At 45.7% G+C, this 22712-nt stretch overlaps 1 protein-coding gene across 2 annotated transcripts in view; it reads right to left on the reverse strand.

Annotated features, from left to right (window-relative positions):
* Positions 1–22712, reverse strand: part of INTU (inturned planar cell polarity protein) — a 361378-nt gene that overhangs the window by 274857 nt on the left and 63809 nt on the right. The gene's annotated exons all lie outside the window — the stretch shown is intronic.

Here is a 22712-nt window from a genome sequence, read left to right on the forward strand (position 1 = left end):
TTAAATAACTAAGTCAACTGTGTAAACATTTGAAAATATATTTCAGTACTTATGAAAGCCCAGTTTAAAATAATTTAATAGGATGAAAACAAATCGGAACACTACTTGCTGAGGTGCAAAAGATAAATATGTTTTCCGAATCCCACTTTTTTGAGAAACCATTTCATTCATTTTTATTGCATCAACAACATGATAACAACAGGTCACATCTGCACCACAGAGCCCCAACATTATATATTTACAGGTATCCTAATGGCCATCAATCAAGCATATCACTAATACATTAGTTCATCCGCAGATATGTTCATTTAATCTTACCATGTGGTAAATTACTCCGTAATACACATCACATTGTCCCTCTCCATTTCCTCCACACTTTGTTATATATATCTGGGTACCCTTTCGATTAATACACTAGCTTCTCCTGCTGGGCACACCAATCGACCCCCTGCCTCCATTGGGCAAGCGTTGGCTTCGCCTCCGCGTTCCAATTAACAGCTATCACGCTTGGCCACCAGGCATGCTATCCCCAAGAAAACGCGATCTGCCCTGCTATTTTCTACTCCCTCTAGGACACCCAAAAGAATTTGTAGTGGGGCCATATCAACCTCTATTGCCAACACCCCAGAGAGCTCACTGGTCACCACTTGCCAGTAGGCTGCTATGTGCAGACAGGCCCACACCATGTGATAAAAGTCTGCATTGGGACATAAGCAGCGGGGACAGTCAGCATGCGGTCAGACACCACTCTGTACATTTTGTCAGGGGTAAGGTATGCACTATGCAGGTAATATTTCTGCACCAGCCGGAGGCAGCTAGTTATAGTCAAAACCCTGGGGGCCCATCAAGGCAGCGCGCCAGTCCTCCTCCTCCTCCTCCAACGGACCGAGCCAGCCCTCTGTGTTGGTGACCAAGGTACGATAGATCTGGGATACTCCACCCCAGCCCAAGCCACCCATCATTATTTTAGCCTCCACTGGACTAAATTCAGGGAAGGCCGTACCAGCCCGGACGTGGGCTCCCAATGCATGCCGCAATTGCAAATATTTATGAAACTGGGTCTTGGAGAGCGAGTACTGCACCTACAGCTCCTGGAAAGACAGCATGTGGGAACCCCTCCAGACATCCCTCAAAAAGGAAATACCTATGTTGTCCCACTTGTGGAACCCCCTCCAGTGCAGAGACCTCGTTTCGCGCCACAATGGAGTTTGCTGAGTGAGACTAGTCCATCTCCCTGACCCTCTCTGTGCTGCCCTCCACCCTACAAACACCATTCATGTAATTTCAGGAACCTCTCGTGGGAGGGGGGCACCATATAGTAAGTCAACCAGTTTGGGGAAGCCCAGCGTCACTAGTTCAAGTTGATACGCTGGGTTTGACCACCCGCCCAGTAACCAATCATTGATAACTAGAAGCTGCATAGCCAGAGAATATAGATATAAATTGGACGGTCCAAGCCTCCCCTCCTGCACGTCCCTCTGGCAAGTATGCAGAGCGACTCTGGGGCGAGAATTATGCCATAACAATTGTCGTGCTATTGCATCCATTTCCCTAAACCATCCCTTGGGGGGCTGACAGGGTTAGTTCTGCAGAAGATAAAGAAAGCGGGGTAGTGTCATCATTTTATAGAATGCGATTCTACCCAGGACATTAAGGGGCAGGGTCTGCTATTTTTTTTAGATCTTCCCAGATTTTTTGCGTGAGTGGAATGACGTTAAGCACCCATGCTAACTCAGGCAAGAGGGCCACAGTGATCTCCAGGTATCGGAAGCTGTTGCGTCTAAAGGGGATATTATCCTGTCAGTCGTAGCAGTCTCTGACAGGATGCAGCGGGACCAAAACCGACTTGCCCGGGTTAATTGTCAGGCCCGAGGCCTCAGAAAAGAGTTCCAACAGCTGCAGTCATCAGGGTCCACTACTTGCTGGGGCAAATAGATAAAGGAGTATGTCGTCTGTATACAAAGCAATGCGGTCTTCCCATCCTGCGGACCAACCCCACCCCTGATGAGTGGGTCTTCCCTTATGATATTCGCTAGGGGCTTGATCGCAAGGGCAAAAAGATAGTGGGCATCCCGGACTGGTTCCACAGCGGATGCCGAAGGGGGCAGAGATCACCCTATTCACCTCCACTTGAGCTGTCGGGTTAGAGTAGAGGTTTCGCACCAGCCCTCGAAACCTAGGGCCAACCCCACCTTTATGAGCACCTTGGAGAGATACGACCAGTTCACCCTATCAAACACTTTCTCAAAGTCTATGAGGAGTTACGCTAGGTGTGGTGGCAAAGAGTGGCGATGGGCCAATGCTGCATGGAGCCGCCTAAGGCAGTGCCGGGTACTTCTGCCCGGCATGAATCCACACTGGTCCGGGTGGATCAGGGACAGCAGTACCTTTCTCAACCTACTGGCCAATATTGCAGAAATAATTTTTATTTCAGTGTTAAGGTGAGAGATGGGGTGGTATGCCGCACAGGAGGTCAAGGGCAGCTGGGACTTCGGTATCACTACAATGGTGGCCTATTCAAGGTGCAAGGGGAAGCTTCCAGTCCACTCGGCCTCAACATACAGATTCAACAAGTGAGGGATCAAAAGGGCACCGCACTTGCGGTGGAGTTCCACCAAAAATCCGTCCGGGCCCGGGGTTTTGTCCAAGGCCAGGGCCGACACGCCTCCCCTATGTCCTTCAATGCTATAGATTCATCGGATTCCTCTCTCCATGCGACCGAAAGGCTAGGAAGGGAAATATCGCACAACAGAGGATTTTCCCGCTCCGTCAGAGGCCACAGTCGCTCTGCATAAAGTCCGGCATAGTATTCGGCAAAGCCCGGAGTGATAGCGTGGTGTGTCTTGCAGTGGACACAGGAGTCGTTAATTATTTCAGGAACAATTCTACCCAGCAGAGTCTGTGATTCCAGCCAGTGCAGTAGGTTACCATTCCTATTGCCCCACCCATATACATGCGCCACTGAAGCGTACCACATGTGTTTGGCGGACTCAAGTGTAAGGTGACAGATTTCCTCCCGAATTAATCACAGTTGCCTGGTAGTGGCCACTTGATTAGTAGATAAGAGTTGCATTTCAAGATGCAGTGCCTGAACATCAAGGTCAGCCACCTGCTGGTTCTTCACCCGCTGCCGCACCCGTCGGAGATGACTAGCATGCCCTCAAAGGGTGGCCTTGCAGGCGGCCCACAGTACACCCGCCAAGCACATGGAGCCAGTATTCTGCGCGAAACAGTATGTGACTTCTTCCTGCATGGCCTGGACATAAGTTTTGTCTTGAAGGTACCAGGCATTTAGTCACCATATAGGGCGCTGGGCCTTGCCAGGGTCCTTCATCTGCTTCAGGAGTGGTGCATGGTCTGAAACTCCATGCAGAATTATATCCATGGTGGTGACCCGAAGGATATCAGAAGCTGGCATGAAGAGCAGTGCGTGTGATGTGCCGCTGATGTATGTGTGTACTGCCGCGTTCTGGGGTGCCATACCCGCCACACATCGCAGAGACCCAACCCCTCCGACCAGCTGCTTGGCCCAGGCCGCCCTGGTCACAGTGGGCGTTCTAGTGGCGTCAATCTCTGGACTCAAGACAGCGTTGAAGTCACCCCCCAGGATTGTCAATCGTAGGGGAAGTCGCGCCACCTCCAGGAGGGTCATTAGAAAGTGCGCAAGTGCCCCGGGGGGGTCATATATACTCAAGATGTTAACTGATTGGCCGCCAAGTGTGCCTGACACAGCAATGTAACGGCCCTGTGGGTCTCTCGGTTGCAGTGATCACAGTGGGCATTGAGCGGTATATCAGGATTGCGACTCCCTTGGAGCCTCTAGTGAAGCCTGCATGGTATATCTTATCATAGCCACTGCGTGATAGCATTGGGCAGTGCGCGTCCAGCAGGTGCGTTCCCTGAAGCAACGCTACTGAGAGGGCAAATCGGTGAAGGGCACTATAAACCGCGGCTCTCTTAATCTTGTCTGGGAGTCCATTAACATTCCACGAGAGGACTTTGTTAAGAAGCCCTGAGGTGTGTAGAGAAACAGTATTTGTATGGGTTTAGGACTTTATGCATGCCAGCCTCCCAGTGAGGGGGGCCCATGGATGGGAAGTCCCCCCAGGGGTGGCATGCTAGTAATGTGGACCTAGGGGCATGGTGCGAACACCTGTAAAAAAAGAAGGTTAAAATAGCTAAAACACAGCAAAAAGAGAACTTTAAAACCATCTCTGTCAAAACCCCCCCAACTGTTCCCCACCCCATACTTCTATCCCCAAAGCATCTGTCGCCCCAAAACATAACAGAGGCCCCCAAACCAAAATATCCATATTGGGTGTGGAGTGGTGGACCCCTCCATATAGTCAGAGTTCTGCAAGAATGCCCCTATCTTACTTCTGATAGTGGCCCTGAATTCTGAGTTCTCCCCCTCAACACCTCATAGCATATCAAGAGCATAATTTGCACTGTGTTTCAGGTTACAGAGGGAGTTTGGCGGTCATCTGGCGTCGGCAAGTCCTGCACTTGCTCCATGCAAGCTTTTGCAATTGACATCGAGTGAGCCTCTGGGCCCTCAGGGTCAGCCTCGGATAGTCTTGGCTCTGTATTTTGTTTCCTGCAGCGAGACCTTATGTGCCCCCACCAACGCTTCAGACCCAAGGAGTTGTTCCACCTGAGTGTTTGAGAGCCCCCCAACCGTCTGGGAACCTGGTGCTCTTCTGTGAGCCATTCCTATGCAGTTTCTGGCATCTCAAAAAAAAAAGAACAAAAAAAAAAAAAAAAGGACTTGCCGTTGAGAAGGACTAGAGGAGTGCAGGGAATAGCAGCATGTATGACAGTTGCATTGCTCTCAGTTTCTGCTTAACAGCTTCGTACGAGCGGCGTTTGGTTTGTACCTCTCTCGTATAGTCTGGAAAGATCAGAATTTTGTGGTTCTCCCACCAGACCTCAAGTTGCTTTCTCGTCTCACCAAGTATTGTATCTTGGTCTTTGGAATGCAAGAATCTGGCAATGATCGGCCTCCTTTGCCCACCTGGCGTAGGTTTGGGCGCCAGTGATTGGTGTGCTCATTCAATCGCAAACCAAGGGGACAACTTCGGTGCCGGCAGCCAGCTCCGGACCCACGTCTCCAAAAACTCAGCTGCTCGGTTTTCCTCAGCTTCCTCTGGGAATCCTGCAAATCGCAAGTTGTTGCACCATGAGCTGTTTTCTGCGCCCAGAGTTCTCCTGTGCGTGTCAGCAACTGAGCCACTTTGGATTTGAGGTCTCCTAGTTCATCTTCAATCATGGATACACGGTCTTCTGCTACCTTGATACAACCTACTGCCGTCCAGAGGTTCTGCCGGAGCAGGCCAACAGCCTCACGCACTTCGCCTATTTTGGTCTCAACTGCCTGCTGCGAGGATTGAATCGCTTGGAGGATAATGTCCAATCCCCACCGCCAGCGTCCCAGAGTTCGGAGCACCGCTACCCTGGGGGTTAGAGTGAATGGCATATTGATCAATGCGTCGTTGTGATGCAGGCGGTACTTTTATTCTTCCCCATAGTAGGGCTGGCAGGGGGCCTGTAGGCACTCCAACGACTACTCTTCCCCTTTGCGTGAAGACCAGTGATTGCTCAGAGGGTGTAGGCCAAGCACTGGAGTCAGTCACTCAGCTTCCCAGCCCCTCACCCCTTCCGTGAATGTTGTCGCCAGGGGTCACCCAATTCTTAACTTCTTCCTCATCACTCCAGTCTGTCTACCGGGCAACACCGCCCACACGGTGCAAGGGTCAATTTCCAATCTCACTTGCCCTTGCACCCACCTGTCCTCTGCGTGCCTGTGGTGTCTCAGCGGGACGGCTGGCTTTGTCACCTACTGCAGGTGTTTGGGGGGGGGATGGAGGGGGAAGCGCCCATCTCAGCCCAGCCCCACTTCCTTTCAGCTCGGATCACTGCCTGTTGCAGTCCCCATTTAGGTTCTCATTCCGGGTTCCAGATGGACGTGGTTGCCTCAGGGCCCTGGGCCCCCTCTCACCCCTTTCCCCCCCTCTCAGTCACACCTAACCTCAGGGCTAGTAGAGGATTATTGCTGCAGCCTGCATCCATCTCACCATCTCACCGGGCCTCAACTGCTCCTCCTCATCTCTGTCACCAGGCGGGGACTCAGGCCCCGCCCCTCCGCTCTAGGGCCCCGGAGGCCTCTCTGCAGGCACTGCTCCACCACCAGATCTCAATGTTTGCGGCAGCCCGGGCTCTTCTCGTTGGCCCACATGGGCCCCAGTCTTGCCCCCGCTCTCTTCGTGTTGCAGGCAGGTGCGGCGCCTGGCACTTCGTACAGGGCCTCCTCAGTTAGTTGGCCCCCAGAGTCTACCGCCTCTTCCAGGCCCCCCTGGGAACCGTCTAACCTCCTGCTGCCTGAATCACACACAAAGCTTGTCCCGCCGCCTCTCAGGGGCTCTCCTGCCAGCGCTGCCCAGGCCGATCTCCTTGGGATGAGGGGCTTACACTGCACCCCCGCCCATGCCAGCCGTTGGGCATATCACGCTGGCCGAGCCCCCACTCCAACAGTCGTCTCTTTTACTGGGGGGGCCCCTTTCCTAGCTCACCACTTCCACCGGGCCTGCTCCACTCTCCCCGGCCGCCTTTGACAGCTGTGGCCTGGGTCGAACTCCGGGGGCCGGCGGGCTTACTTCATTTTTTCTGCCCACCACTTGCACCAGGCTGGCCACGCCGCTCGGGCCCTGGCTCTACTAATCACTTCTCTTGCTAGGGCCTCCTCTGTAGCTCACCCCAGTCACCAGACGCACTTCGCTCTTTCCGCGGCTGCCGCTCAAGACCGAGGCCACTGGTGTGGGAACCCACCTCCTCAGGCCCCCGCTCCAACTAGACACCAAGGGTCGGCCCGATCTGGCGGCCACCGCACCATCGCCTCGTAAGCCTTCCAGTCTTTGTGGGAGCTTCCACCCCTCTCCTCACCAATGGGGCGAGGAGGGTGCACTTCTCTCTGCGGCTGCCGCAACCAGCTGCGGCCCGGGCCAACAGGCCCAGTTGGCACCTCCGCCCATTCCAGGCATTTAGATTGCGCACACCGGTCAAACCTCCCCCCCATCTGTCACCCCTCTCACTGGGGTCTCCTCCCCAGTGCACTGCATCCACCAGGTGTGCTCTTCTTCCCGCGCCCAAAGTCGGGCCCGCCTGCGCAGGATCCGTTTACCCAGCTCTCTGTCCTAACCAGGCGTCACGGGTCGGCCTGGCGGGCGCTGCTCCCGCAGCCCTACGAGTCTGCCAGCCGCCTCCAGCATCACAGTTTCCTCTCTACACGTCTAGGGGGTTGGGGGGTCCTCGATACAGTTGGGCCACAGGATAGTGGGGCTTTCAAAGGCAGATGATGGAGGGGTCTGGAGCACTCTCAGAGTGCGGCTGCCATCTTGACGCCTGAAGCCATGCCACGAATCCCAATTTTAACAGATTGTTATTATTACACTATATAGTTTTATCAACAAAGCTGCAAATCAGTGGGAAGGTTTTTGGGCATTTCATGGAAATTTACTGTCTGTAAACGACTACCACATCATGCATTAGTAATACACTTAATAAAAGTGAGTGTTTAAACAAACTGAGGAACACTCCTGCCCTGATGGCAATGCTATTAGTAAACTAAGAGGCAAGTCATGTTTCATGTGTCCCCTTGTATGTGGGCAAGATTTTTTTTTTTTCTATATCTGGAGCAAGCATTCAGTCTATTTAATCAAACAACAGAGGTTTTTTAGTACAGCAGCAATGCTGAGCGTACATATTAAAAGGAGCACTTCTTTGTGAGAATGAAGAAAAAGGTGACTCTGTAAACTAAAATATTTGCCTAGGATCACACATTTTGAGACCTGTTTACGGCTCAAGTACATTACAGTTAGGTTGAGTAGATTATCCAAGTTACTCGACCTTCAGGTCTAGTAACATTTTTATGATTTTGTGTAACAGCATCAAATGCAGCTTGTAAACAAGCTGGTTAATGTGGGTTCTAGACAGGTTTAATTTTTATGCCCACACATAGAAAACAAGGGGTTGTGTTGAACAACAGTGACACTGGTGCATTCGTCGAGTAGGCCCATTGCAACTTCCAAAAATTCAACCTATCAATATGGCTTGCGCTGAGATTATTTAAATGTTATTGTACTTAGCAATTACAATATGATCCTCCAATTAAGGCTGCTGTAAAGGCTTGCAGACTGAATGAGTGGGGTGATTTGTAATACATACTGGGTGTGCCATCTCTATTCTGTGAGGTTTGAGGATGTTGGTGCTTAAGAAAGGGGCCCCTCAAATGGAGAGCCTGGTGGCATGTTAAATTAGTTCACCACATTCCTAGCCCTGTGATGTAAAGACTCATCTTGTAAGTTTGAAGAAATCAGACATTTAGGGGAATTCATTTGGTCTACATACTGGATGATTATCCAAGTGAGTTGGGCATCACTTTGGTGATCAAAGACACCAGAGACTACTGGTACAGTGTTGCTTCTGTTGCGCAGTTTAATACTTGAGGAACATTTTCAACCTTTCTTTCTTGGTAACCTATTGGGCCTAATGTACTTTCATCTTAAAGAAGGTAGTGGGTTTCATATTGTAACCAATGAGTTCCGCTCACTCGGACGTGTAGCAGATCAATAATAAAGGGGAATATTCACACCAGGAACAATGGGAAACACAGTTTTAGAAGTTTACTTCCTATCCAAGAATTTTTGGAGTTCTTGCATTTAGACAAAATAGTCTTCCACTCTCCAGATAGCCCAGGATCTCCCACATAGTGATTGCCTGGGCTATTCAAGGAGTTTAATTCTGTGTATCCCTCTCATTGAAGGGTATTGCTTTCTGTGAGACAGCTATCAAACATTCAGCTATTTGTAAACTGGCAACATCATTGGATAAGGGATGAATAGACGCAAAGTGATGGCAAAGATCACAATCCACACCGCCAACCTTTGCAATTTCATCTTCCCCTTTAACATGTAGGCCCTTTAATGGAATACAGTTCTGAATTTGAGTGGCATTCGTGTTCCTTGAATCTTGGGACACTACAATATCAAGATGGTCATTTTGTGAGGATAACTGAACAATATTGAGAAATGTCTTGCACGTTTATCAGTGTCAAGCTTTATAGAATGCCGACCAAGCACAGTGATAATAGTTAATTAAGAGGATGTATTGTTACCAAAGAATGAAAGGGAGGAAGCATCCTTATGCTCAGGTGACATGCTGCCAGCATATGGAGCGGGTGTCAGAGAGCCATATGCGGGTGTAGGTCCATTATTGCATCTCCGTTTAGGTGCAATCACTTTATATGGGGTCCTCTTCAGGTAAAAGCAGAGTCTGATTCCAGGTGTAGGCTAGATTGGTCATGGTCAGTAAATATACCCAGGGCTTTGACAAATGGACTAATACGGAGGTTAACTGGATGTCCTGTGCCATTATTGTTGCTCTCCTTGTGCCCCAGTTAAACATTTCCAGGCACCGCAGAAGCAGAGTTTATAAAGTAGTGCTTTTTATGGCTTTTTCTTGCTGGATATTTGTCAAGGGGTGGGGAGTTGAAATATCGAGGCAAGTTTATTTAGGATGCCAGATTTTTGTTCTTTAGTGACCAATGTTGGCTTCTCATGAGACATTTCTCTATCCTTGGGATTTAAAGCACTTGCAATTAAAATAAAAGCAAAGGCTAAGAGATGTGTGTTCGTATTTCCACATTTTCTCCAGATGTACTTTCAGGACCAGACTGGATAACCATCTATCCACGGCTCAAACCACCCATCTCAAATGAAGCCATTGCCCATATGCCCTGGCTGAGCGGACCAACGGGCAGCTGCCAGAAAAAGCATGGCAGTTTTATAGGCAGCTTGCTATTCTGCCCACAATAATAAGTAACCTATAAAATCGCGCTGAGCCTGCTACCAAACATATATGTATGTACACTTATGTGCCATTTATTGTGGCTGAGTTACAGAGGTGGGCAGCCAGCCCTCAGAAATTATTGGCAAGACTACAACAGCAAGAAACTGCCATCAACTTGCACAACTACACAGGTTTGGACAGGCATGATTGTAGCAGGCCTCAAAATCCGGGGAAAATAAATGGGAACATACCTGAAAACATTTTAATTATTTTTTTATTAATACATGTTCTTCCTTCTTCTAAAAAACATGTAATAGGCAAAAACGTAGCCTGGTGCATGATCGACATTCTCAGGAACACTTCAAAGACAAGAGAATCACTTCCTGAAGAAAAAAATGTAATCAGGTCTGGCGTAGTTACCATGCATTTAACTTTTGCCCTTGGTGTCCACATCTAAGACAGCTGCCCTTTCACACCCTCCAGCCTACAGTGTTGTTGCCAGGGTTCCCAAAACTTCGCAAAAGTACAGGAGAAGCATCTTCTCTTTTACATCACCTCTTCAGATGCCATGAACCTATCTATTCCCTTAGACCATTGACCCCTTGACTGTCAGGACAAGTTTTCCCACAATCGGCCAATATCCCTTTCAACCGATCATCAGAACTATGAAGCACAGAATTAGAGATCGTCTACAGCATGGCTATTTAGGTCATCAGAAAATGTTAGTGCCTTATATCTCGGAAAACTCTCCATTCACTTCATTCTAGACTATCTGAAGTACCCAAAATGCCCAAATCAAATGCAAGAGCTAGTACCCTCATCAGCTAGGCATTTCTGGCAAAATTTGTCCAGAACTAAACATATGGTTTTGAGCATAGTACTGTTTTAATAGAAACTATGCAGAATTTTTAATTGAATGAATTAAAGGCTAGCCGTTATCATCAGCTCCCATCGGTACATAAACACTGGTTCTGTTTTGACAATGCCTACTGCTCCCAGGTCTACGTCCCATTTGACCATAGCCACTTTAGATCTCAGGGTCCATTGTTTAAAAGCTGCCATCGATGTTGCCCCTTTGCCTAGTGCCTCCGAGAGCACTCAGTTTCCAAAGAGGGGAAATCAGGAGTCTCTCCCTAATCACATTAAAAGGTGGACTAGAGCTTGACTGACTTAATTATGGTGATATCCTTCATTGCATCTTCTGTCTGCAGAGCTTCACATAATTTTATGGCCTCCATGCTTAAAATGTCTACAAAAGTTGAAATCTGAATCAAGTTCCACAGTCCTATTACATTCAACAACATTTCGACCCACAAGATAATGAACTGGCCCAATCTGCTCTTCCAACCAAGCACCTCTTTTGCGGTATTCCATACCTTAATCAATGTGTAAGCTACATGTGGCAGATTAGTTCCCCCATTACCCTTCAATAAGTAATGAAAGTAAATCTCAGAATCCATTGCATGACTATCAAGTGAAACAGACGTCTCTTCAGACAGTGTTTATGACAAGTACTTAACTAATTGGGATGAACAAAAGTAGTACTTGAGGTTAGGTAGAGAGAGGTCATCTTCATAGACTAACAGTTATAAGGCAGTAAAAAAACCTTTGGCAGTACACCTTTATCCTACAGCAAGCTCCAGAGCCCGTCCTTGATCCTTCTTAATAAGGCATGTAACATGGTGTATTCTGCAGTACACATAAATATTTAGGTTTGTGTAATGATGTGAAAGATTTTAGCCCGGCCAAATAAAGAAAGGTGAAGTGCCAATGCCACATATCAGCTTGGTATTCAACCAGCAGAGTTGCCACAATGTCCTTCTCTTTGCAATATTAGGCTGGTACGAAAAAAAGTATAACCAAGGCTGCATGTATTTCCCAGCCTGGCCCTTTTTAGGTTGAGCATAGCAGCGCGCAAGCACTGCTTTTCCGACTTGTTAGTATGTATCTGGGCTTTTCACCATGCCCACCGGACGCCCATCAGTATCACTCATTCATGGGGTTGCCTTTCAAAAATCCCATGTTTTCATTGGTAACTGCTTTACGTTTGTCCCTCCTTAGGGCAGTTTTGTTACCACCTTGGCCACCGACCCTGTTAAATGGATAATTACACTTTTGCTGATAACTTTGACTGCAAGAGAACTTCTTTTTCATTTTGTCTCTATCCTTTGCGCTCACGGCGGCGCTTTTAATCAGCTGGCTTAGGTCAACTGTTTTACTTTTTATTTTCTGTTTGCGTGGCAGGAAAATTCCAGTTAGAAATTTACAACGCTAATCGCTCTAACTCGAGCAAACGTGAGACCCAGTGCATTGCAAATGCTTGTTTTCAATTTTGATCCACCACAATTCTAATGACTGGTAGTACTTGTAACTAAAAGAAATGGACAGTGCGGATCAGCAAGTTAAGCACTTTCATCAGTCATCTGTGAGACCCAAAGTTCAAGAGTTCAAATCCCAACTGTGTCAGCTCAGCCTTTCAAATTTCCAAAGCTGGCAAATAGAGTACATTAAATATTGTAATAATACGACCTACTATTTACAGTGCTCAGAAAGGGGAAATTTGTGGGAATTGAGTATTATGTAGACAAAGGAAAAAAACAGGTAGCTGTGTATTCTGGTGTCATCAAAGGGTTATGGAGATACCATAAACTATGAGCTTGACGGCAGAGTGATTTATAAGTGTCACCAGATCCCCATGATAAATATAGTGATCATATTATATATGGCACTCTTTATGTACATACGCATTACATTTATTATGGGGAACTTCATTTGAAAAGACTGTTTTCTTCAATGTGCATTAACAATGGGCACTAATGAGGGGGCATGTCCTGAATCTCAAAGACGGCGGCACTCTGTGAAAATCTCCTGAGCCATCCCTGACATTGCCCCTCATCCTGCTGCTGGCTGATTTACCTGCTACAGGGACCCCCAAGGCCTTTGGGGAGCCCTAACGCCGCATATCGGTTGCCGTGCCCATTCCCCTGATCCTGTGGGGGTGCAACCAGGTCGCAAGCCACAAGATGGAGGCCTCAGCTCTGGTGGGCTTACCAGGTGGCACTGCAAAGCACTGGGCTACTTCCGCCTGCTGACTGAGGTCAGAAGGCCCATGCCAGAACTGCAGGGTCACGGGTGTTGCAGCGGTTGTGGTGCTTCCTCGGGGGCCATGGTGAAGCGTGCCCCCTCTTCTCATTGGCGACCCCTGAGAGGCTCAAAATCGACTGGACGTGCTGCACTTGAACCCTGGTGTGCACCCACCTCCTTCCTCTGCCTTCTGTGACTGAGGAACAGGCTTGTGCATGAAAAAGGGTCACAGATAATGATCACCCCGACTCACCCCCTCCCGGCAGTGGCTGCGCAGAACTGCTGGTGCCAACTTTGAGGACCCCACTAGACTGCCTGCTGGGCGAGTCCAGATCACTGGTGCATTTAATGGAGCCCGAGAGAGGGAAAGGCCCCATTTGTACTCTGTGACATGCCAGCTTCTCATTCTTCACTGGGGTTTTAAGACATAATGCGTTGGGATGACTGGGTGCTCTTGCTCCCCACAACGACCTATGGTGCAAGCAGGCTGAGGGATATAGTACTAGAAAACCTCCACCCCCTTCCACCCTGCCCCCGGTGACTTGTATTCCACATCTGCTCCTTTACCATGGGTAAGGATTGTGTGTCCCCCCCATCTCCAATCGCCCCTGCTAAGGCAAAAATCGACAGGACATAACATCTGTGTCTGGGCCCTCTGGTTCTTTTGCAGACCCTCAGTCTGTTTCTGCACATTGGATGTTGCTGGTGTTGAGTCTATTCTTCAAGCCATGCAGGCCAATCACACAGCCCTAGAGACTAGGGTTGGCGAGGTGGATGTGGCGATGTTGCGCCAGAACCTGAGCAATGTGGTTGACAGGTTCTCAAAAGCAGAGGATTGGGTCTCAGAGCTCGAGAATGTGGTCCAGGACATCAGCTCCGCCATCGACCTGCTTTCTGTGTCCACCAAACTCCTGGAGGATAACGCTGAGAACGCTGACTGAAAAATGCACACACAGGAAGAACCTCCACTTTGTTGGCTTCCCTGAAGGTGTGGAGGGACCTTCCCTGGAAGATTTTTGGAAGATTGGGAAACTGCATGGCTCTCTCAGGACGCCCTGCCTTCTTGCTTGGTCTTCGAGCAGACCCATAGATCCTTGGCTCAGCGGCCTCCACCGGTGGCCCCTCCTCTGCCACTCACTGCCAGATTCCTTAATTATATGGATAGAGATGCCATCTTCCGACGGGTGTGATCACATGGACCAATACCCTTGCAGGCCGCTGCATACTCATTTTACCAGACTACACCTGAACCAGAAACAGCACAAGGCCATCTACGCAGTCAAGCAAAAACTTTGAGCACATACAGGTTGTTTTTTCCTGCCAAACTGAAGGTCCTTCACAACTTCGCTCCTACTTTTTTGAGACTTTAGAGGTGGCCTGGGACTGGGCAGCTGACAGAAAGGAGCTTCGGCCCCAAACGCATACCCCCGAGGGAATCTGACATACCTTGTACTCCAGGGTCAGCTAAGGGCACATCCCATGGTGGTGGGAAAGGGCCCCAGGGCTCACAGAGACCTTGAGGGGGGGCGGTGGTGGACAGCCAAAGCTCCTCTGATGGAGAGAGTATCCATCAAGAGGACTTAGACTGAGAGGCAGACTGGCATTCCCACTCTCCCATCTATTCCGAGTACTGGACTCTCCGCATCAGCCGCTTGACACAGCGTTAACAAGCCCTTTGGGTTCAAATGTCACTTAGGGAACATCTGTCAACTGGTACATAAGTAATTTCTCACTTTTCAAACAAACTTGTTCTACATTAATTTATTCTATATTTGGATCTTTCCAAGTATTCCAGAATCCAATAGTGCTTAACTGACTGTTGACAATTATCAGTGTATTGATTTCAACACATTGTAGGCTTAATGTAAATCTTGCTGATACATCTCAACCAACCCTTTGCATTTCGGGTCAACAGACCCTTCATCAGGGGTATCCATAAATCAAAACACAAATCATGAATCATAACGGCACTCACAGGAACTGTCAATCTTTAACTGTGCTCTTAGAGCCAAGCATGCTATGATGACTGTGGGTAAAAAGCGGAGTGAATCTAGCTTATTGTGTCCTGAGGGTAGACTATCCTGCACTAAAATTAAAACACTGACCATTAAAGTCCTTTCAGTGTTTACGATTAGCATGGTGTCTTTTAAAAACAGAGTGGTAAGCTGAATTAGTCAGTGCTTATGATGACCACTTATGTGGGGAAAACCCTGCAAGAAATGCATAGACCCTATTCATGCACGTGCTACCTGTTTCACCGAAGTTGAGAGCAGTGCAAGCGCGTGAGCTCCAAGTAAAATCAATAAAATTTGGTTTCCAAAAAAAAAAAAAACAGCCACTAATTGAAATGAGAAAGTTAACGGTTTGTTCACCTTTCTTCAATAAAATGTTAATAGAAACTGGGATGGTCAGTGGATTTAAGGGATGCCGATGCTGCAGTGTTTACTGCATGATTAAAGATTTATTTCATTGGACATAGAATTTGCTGACTCCACCAGAATTGTTGTTTTTATCTGAAATGAATACATATAATACTGACAGAATATATGTCACATAATTTAGATAACCTTGCTGCACAGATTGTCAGGACTACTATGGTAATGATTACCAATCTTAAAGTGCTGCATAGTGGTTTGGGAGCTGTCATTAGGATGATGAAATCCGTATGTCATAAGCAATCATGAAATTACCATATTTCATGGTTCTCTATGAATTTTGTTTTTGTACCACTGCATTGTGTGCAATAAAAACACTCAAAAATGTATTATATATAAAACACATACCTGGAATGTGCGTGATATGGACCTATATTGCCATTAAGGAGTTTTGATGACATTTACAAACCACAAGGCCAGAGACCGAGTGGTTTATAAATGTCATAATGTCATCTGAACCCAGATATGGTAATATGTATAAGGAACGGTAACCTCTGACATTCATTATGAGGATATTGTAAGTCTCTAAGGAGTTCCTCGACCATAGAGAGGAACAAGGTGGAAGGTTGACTCCTTTTTAAGGTCATGGAACTCCTCTGATTTACAATATTCTGATAAAATGTACAGGAGGTGCTACATTATTCCTTATAATACAAAGTAACATCAGCTTCCTTCCTGCATACTTGGTGTGTTGGTCTTTCACATGGAAGGCACAGGATTTTTTCATACATGAAGAATTAAAGTAGATTCTGTATTGTAAAGATAAATAGACCAAAGAGCAGTTTGGTATTTGTTGCAAAAATATTGGAATCAGTTTCATACAAGTCAGATCTTTAAAAAAAGCTTTAGCTCCGAATGTGCACAAACAAACAGATTTCATCTGTTCCATACTTACCTAAAGTAGGTACAAAATTAACACATTTTCATAAGTATTTAATTTCTGGTGATCGCTGTACATCTAGAAAAACAGAGCAGAAGAAGGAAAAGACAGGTTTTGGATTCACTGTTTAAACTGCAACTTTAATTCTGTAATGTGGCCTGCCTTACATTCTGAATAGGCATCATGGAGTCAGAATTCAACTGTAATAGGATATTGTGTTTTAGCAGCTACATCATTTCTTTATTACAAGTGACTGGAAATGTCAAAAGTAACCTTTAGAAAAGAAATTAGAGATAGGCTTTTATATGGGGATGCAGGCTCGATTGTATTATATGACCATTTTACACATGATTTTTTTGAGTGCTGTCTTTATATTACGTAACTTAATTGATTTTAGTACTCTTCAGAGAAATTCGAGAGACATTTATTTAGTATTCATTGTTTACCTGAGACTGTAGACATCTGTCAACGTTTTGACAATTGTGTGTTTTTGATCGGGAAAACGTGCTAATATTTAAAATGTGTTTTATGCAATAATTTGCATTATTATAAGTAAATTTTTAAATGCAAACCGGATTTAAGGAAATTGAAAAATACACTCAAAAATGTGCTCTTCTTTAAAAGTACAAGATATATATAAAGAAAGAAAAAATGCAATATTTAACAGTAACTTTTTGCTGACATATGTCTGTGTTTATAATAAAATGTTCACACACTGGGGAAGATTTACTGGTAAACATTTGCAACAAAGATGGGCCTGCACGCGTGAGCTTGTCAAGTGTGCTCATTCTCTGAGAGCAGCATCAGGGCCAGCATGGGCAATGACAGCAGCTGCCCTGGGCCAGCACCCATTCCAACAACACGGGGCCCTAGCCAGTGAGCCACGGCTGGTGCACCAATATCTTGTTCCCCCTCCCCGGGCATTTAACAGCGAGGTTTGTCACCTACTAACTGGGAAAGAGGTTGTGGGCCCTCACCCTTGGGTCCAGATATAGCTAGACACAATGTGAAGGTTGTCAAGCAATCAGGGTTCCTCTCCCAATGTGAAAAGCACTGCGGGATGCCCACTTTCACGCGGTTAGTGCCCCACCTGCTTTAATCCTTTCAAAGGACAGCTTCGGACTGTTTCAGCCCTTTGCCACTATTTGTTACATACTGACTGAAGACTATACAAGGGCGTGTCTTGGGAGGTTAGTCTAGGTGGGGCTAAAATGGAGAGGAGGGCAGCAAGCATGGTACTGGGCTTTAGCAGAGAGCTGTGCATTACTTGAGGAAAGAGGGTTCTGTTGGTGCTTGCAGAGGACTCGGCAAAGGATGCTGCACTAAAACACTGGAAGTAAATATACACTAAAAATCCCTCTAATCAAACTATTTTTCATTAGCCTGATAATATTCTAGTTCAGTCATTAATGCTTCAAACGTAACAAGCATGTGAATATGTTGGTTGATTCACTATTTATTTCATTCAGAAATAACGTTTTTAAATGTTTTGAAAAAGATACATTCCAGTCTTTAGTAGAAAGAAAACACGTTCTATACCTTTATGAAGAGTTTTCAGAGATTATTAAATATGATACGTCTTAACATGGTCATTGGTACTTTACTTTAAAAGCAGCATTTACCAAGTTTACCAGAAAGCAATTAAAAAAAACTTTAAAAATGTGCCAATGGTTTTAGAAACTCGTCTTGCTTTGTCACCCTTTCCAATACTGGGTGTTGCTACAGCCATTCCCTGTGGAGAGGGGGTGCCTTTAATTTCAGCTTACTTGCAAGGTATTAAAAGTGAAAGAACACAATGCCAAAAAAAATACTGCTTAAAAACAGTCCTCAGATAAACTACCCTCTCTGCTTTACATGTACTTTGCATTAGAGAAATATAATGCAAGATAAGGAACAGGCCTGTCTCACTACGGTTGTATATCTTGGACAACATGTACTTCCAACTCGCAAGATTCTGAAGCAGATGCCTTTGAGTGATTTGGAAACTCAGCTCTCCATACAGCACTTGAAGGCAGAAACATGCCATGGACCACCACCACATCTGTTATTACCGTTGCCAGTGACAGGAAAAAGGCAGAGTCTTGAAATTATCTCGTAAACCCTTGAAAAGAAATACTGTGCTATGTGTAGCAGTGTGAGAAGCTACCGCCAGTGGTGGACAGTGAGAAAAACTGGCACTGTTTACACTGAACAGTACAACTGCTCACTTGGCATTTAAGGGTGTGAAACACATGCTGAGGGTGTTGAAGCAAACACATTTTGGTAAACATGTGTTGCAGTCAGTGTGAAAAGCTGGTACATAGTGCATGGTGTAAGAAAGCAGCATTTGGGCAGTGTCTGGAGGAAGAAAGCAGTGGTTAGTATACTAAAAACAAAGGACATAAACAACATGTTAGAACTTCAAAGCGCCATGGCCGCTATGGAGCGTGAAGGAGAGAGACTAAAGAAAAAAGGAGTGCGCACACACTTAAGTTTATTGCTGATCGTGCAATAATACATGTAACAGGGTCAGTCTGCAAGGTGTAACGAAACAGCCTCAAAGCAGGACAAATGTAAAACATTTACCAAAGACATCAAGGGATTTTTGAAGGGCAGGACCAGGAACAAATAAAAGTGATGGGCATGGCTAAAGCCCACAGAATAGATTACAACAGTTTGAAAAGCAGTGCTTGTGTGCTGCAATGCTCGACCTAAAAATGCACCATGCAACTTATAGCACCTGTGCTCCCCAGCAAATATCGTCTGATGTCTCTGCATGTTAAATGTCTCTGCACACATAAAGTGCCCTTTGATCTGATAATGGAAAGCTGGCCACCCTGCCTGAGCCTCACAGAGTTAGACAATTGCTGCGAGGTCAAAGGCAGCGGGCCCCTCTTTCGTGGGTCTTGCAGCACTATCCAAGGCTGTGCGTTCCAGGGGATGGGCCCATTGTCTCACACAGTGCAAAACTATGGCTAGGGCACATAGGATAGTGGGGCCCCGTCAACTGAGTCCTGTATTCCTAACTAAAAAAACGAGAGGTGCAGTGGAAAGCACTCCCTCCCCTGTGCCTCACAGCTCTGTGTCATGGTAGGGAGCCCCAGGTGAGTGATCCACCCCCCCTCTGTTAATGATATTAGGGGCCTGAATTGGGACACAGTGTAATGGGAAGAAACCCCCAAAATGAACTCCGTGTTTTTGGGAACCCCCATATAAACAACTTCTTGGTTAAACCACATTGCGCCAAGGGTCCTGAGAAGTGATTACGAAAAGCTGACGTCTGTACTGGGAAGGCATCCCTAAGGTTAGGGTGGGTGAGGGTGGAGCATGTTCTTCATTTTTAGAAGTTAGAAATTGATTGTTGTCATCAGGGGCATCCCGTGATGGCCCAGTGCTGCAAGGCCATGTGAAGGAAAGTCCCTCCCCTGTGCCCCACAGAACTGGACTATTGATGTGATTCCTTCCTTCACATCAGACTCTGGTCAAGTGTTGTGAGAGACTCGAGAGAAGACCATATTATGATGTTGTACACTGGAGCATCAGTGGGAGGTCCAGTGAAGGGACCATCTCTTGGACCTTGCAGTCTTGGTTAAGAACTCTGGTGCTCGGAGAAGGGTGCTCTATGATTACCAATAATTATGAAATACAAGAATCATTTTTCCAGTTATTTTCATGTCTGCAATCCCCAGATCCCATTTCCCTTTGCGCAAAATCCTCTGATGTGTCTTGCATAGTGACTTTTCAGGTTGCATGTAGCCATGTCCATTCAGTAAAGGTTTACTTTGCTTGTGTGAAGAAGTAACTAATCATTTGTGGTATGCTAAAAGACAATCCATATACTTTTACTGCAAGAAACTGATTGAAATTGTACAACATATAATGTAGTGTACCAAGCAAATGACCTGGGTTGAGTTGATGGCTTATACTGAACAGTAAAATATCCATCCCTCTACCCTTGCTTTCTCACTTTTGTTTCAAACCGGCCTGAAGATGTAAGATGTTATTTTGTGCTATATTTATTTGTAGTGCACATTTACACTAAGCTTCTTGGCACTTAAGCAGGCAACATATCTCAAAAGAAAGAAAAAAAGTTATTAGTTAAAAGACCAGGTTTTATTGGCTTTTCTGAATTTATTTTAAATGGGTTCTGAGCAAATGACAGCTGCGAGAGAGTTCTGCAAGTTTTGAAACTGCAATGAGGATCTGCCAGCAGATGTAATTGCTCTAGTTTGCTGTATGGTTAGCAAGAAGTGACTGGTGGAGCATTACATTTTATTTGGCTGAAAAAGTAAAAATATGGAGGTTAGAAATGTAGAACAGTAGTGATGTAAGATTTTATGTACAATCATAAGGGCTTAAGGCAACTCTTGATCGTATGGTTAGTGCAGAATTGTTAGGAATTGTGATATCCTTCCATGTCTTGAGATGCTGAATATGAGCCAGGCAGAAGAATTTTGCATGTGCTGACGTTGATGGAGGAGTTTTTCGGGGCCAGCTAAACAAATGGCCTTAGTGTAATCCAACCTAGATTGAATTGAGACATTGACTTATGTTATGTACCAGTTGCTGAAGATATAAGGTAAAAGATCTTGAGTTGGTCAAAGCACATACTGGACAAGTTGTCACTTACATTTCAAGTGATAGATTGGTGTTGAGATGGATGACCAGACTGTGTTATGACCTTAGGCAGGGATGGAGGAGTTTACATAGATTCAGGCCAACAGGCTGTGAGCCAGGAAGGTGATGCTTTGGTCATTAGCAACATCATAGTTTTGATAGGATTTACCTTCAGGAAGCTAGAAAACCTACTCTAGCATGTTAAAGTAAGGCAATTAGTCTTTCCATTTTCTGCAAGGTTCATATTTGCGCTCAGATTAGACAGGCTAAACATGATTTGAGTGTTATCCACATACACACAGAAACTGACCCTAATGGTTGTAGGAGAGCGGATTAAAAAGCAGTATTGACATGATTAACACCTGCAGTTCAATTGCTTAGGTGTGGAATGAAAAAGGTGGTAACTTAATGATCTTCCACAAACTGCTTTAGCTGTTTAAAAACATGTTTTTCAAATGTTTGCCATTGAATGATACAAGACAAACTGGCCGAAGGTTGTTGGGATCTTGTGAGTCACAGGGGTGTTTTTTTTAAACTGATTTTGCAGTGGCATTTTTCCATGTAATAGGGAAAATACCTTGTTTTAAAGAACAGTTAAACAAGTCCAGGAGTTGAGTTTTGAGAAAAGGGAAGGAAAGTTGCATGAATTAAACTGGGTGTAAACCAATAGGATGACAGCTTTTAACAGTGGAATCATGATCAGCCCCATCAATTGGTCGGAAAGGGTTTAAAGTAATCACAGTTTGGATATTTTGAGCGGTCACAGAAAGGTTATCAGGTAAAGGAATGTGTTCTGCCTGGATGTTGACAGTAATGTTTTACAATTGTTGAAGAAGAATTGAGCAAGATTATTCCATAGTTGTTTTGAGTGTTGTGATGTAGCCGAGAGCTTATGAAGTTGAAGAAGATTGTAAGTATAATAGGGTCAAATCCCATGAGAGAAGTAGATTTTCTTGGCTTTGCTGATTTAAAAATTATAGGTGGTAGGTACGCTGTATTTATTTCAAATACCAGTGTTTGTTCCTTTATCTAAATTTCAGCTGTTTAGACAATTAAATACTGGCCATGTTGGTAAAATGCTGGCTAGATAGCAACCCTAGGGGCCTGCTTCCTTTCCCTACAGCCACGGAGCTATGGTCCAAGTCTGTGAGGTCCAGGGAAATCATGTACAAAGCCATGATGACAGTAGTTTTTCGCACACCCTCAGCAAGGACACCTTTCAGACAAAAGATTAAGTGCAAAAAAGAAAAAAGCAAGGCGAAAGGCCATCTGGAGAGCACCAATTCAGCTCCAATTTATGAAACAGTTGAATACTCATCTTGAAAGAGCACTATAACGGACGCAGTAACAGTCCACAAGCCAGCTACTCGTCCTATCACATGTTGACTTTGTCTTTGATTCATCTCTCAGTTGCTTATTAGCTAGGTTTGTGCTACTTAAATATAACATACATAATGCATATAATAATATACTGATCTGGAAATAACATATTAACATTTTGTTAAAGGTATACATTTTGGAGAGGTCTTGTCAAAACATTTCCACCCGGTGGGGCCTCACACATCCCCTTTCTGCCCGGGGCCCCACAAATCCTAGAACTATTGTCACTGGCACCAGTGTCATTATGAAAGCTTTTTTTCACCAATACAGAAAGGGAGATGAAATGTGGTGTTAAACATCAATTTAACTTTTTGATTCGTTTAGGGAAGTTAAATAGCCTACAATTAATTCAGCACTGTAAATTGCACTGAATATTTCAGTCACCTCTCTTCCGTGAAATACAAGCTCTGAAACGACTGGCAAACTTTCACTAAAAAGGCTAACCTATGTAAAATGACAAATTATCAAAAATGCAAAACACGTACAAGCGGTCT

This window comes from Pleurodeles waltl, chromosome 1_2 (genome assembly GCF_031143425.1).
Source record: "Pleurodeles waltl isolate 20211129_DDA chromosome 1_2, aPleWal1.hap1.20221129, whole genome shotgun sequence".
Classification (NCBI taxonomy): Eukaryota; Metazoa; Chordata; class Amphibia; order Caudata; family Salamandridae; genus Pleurodeles; species Pleurodeles waltl.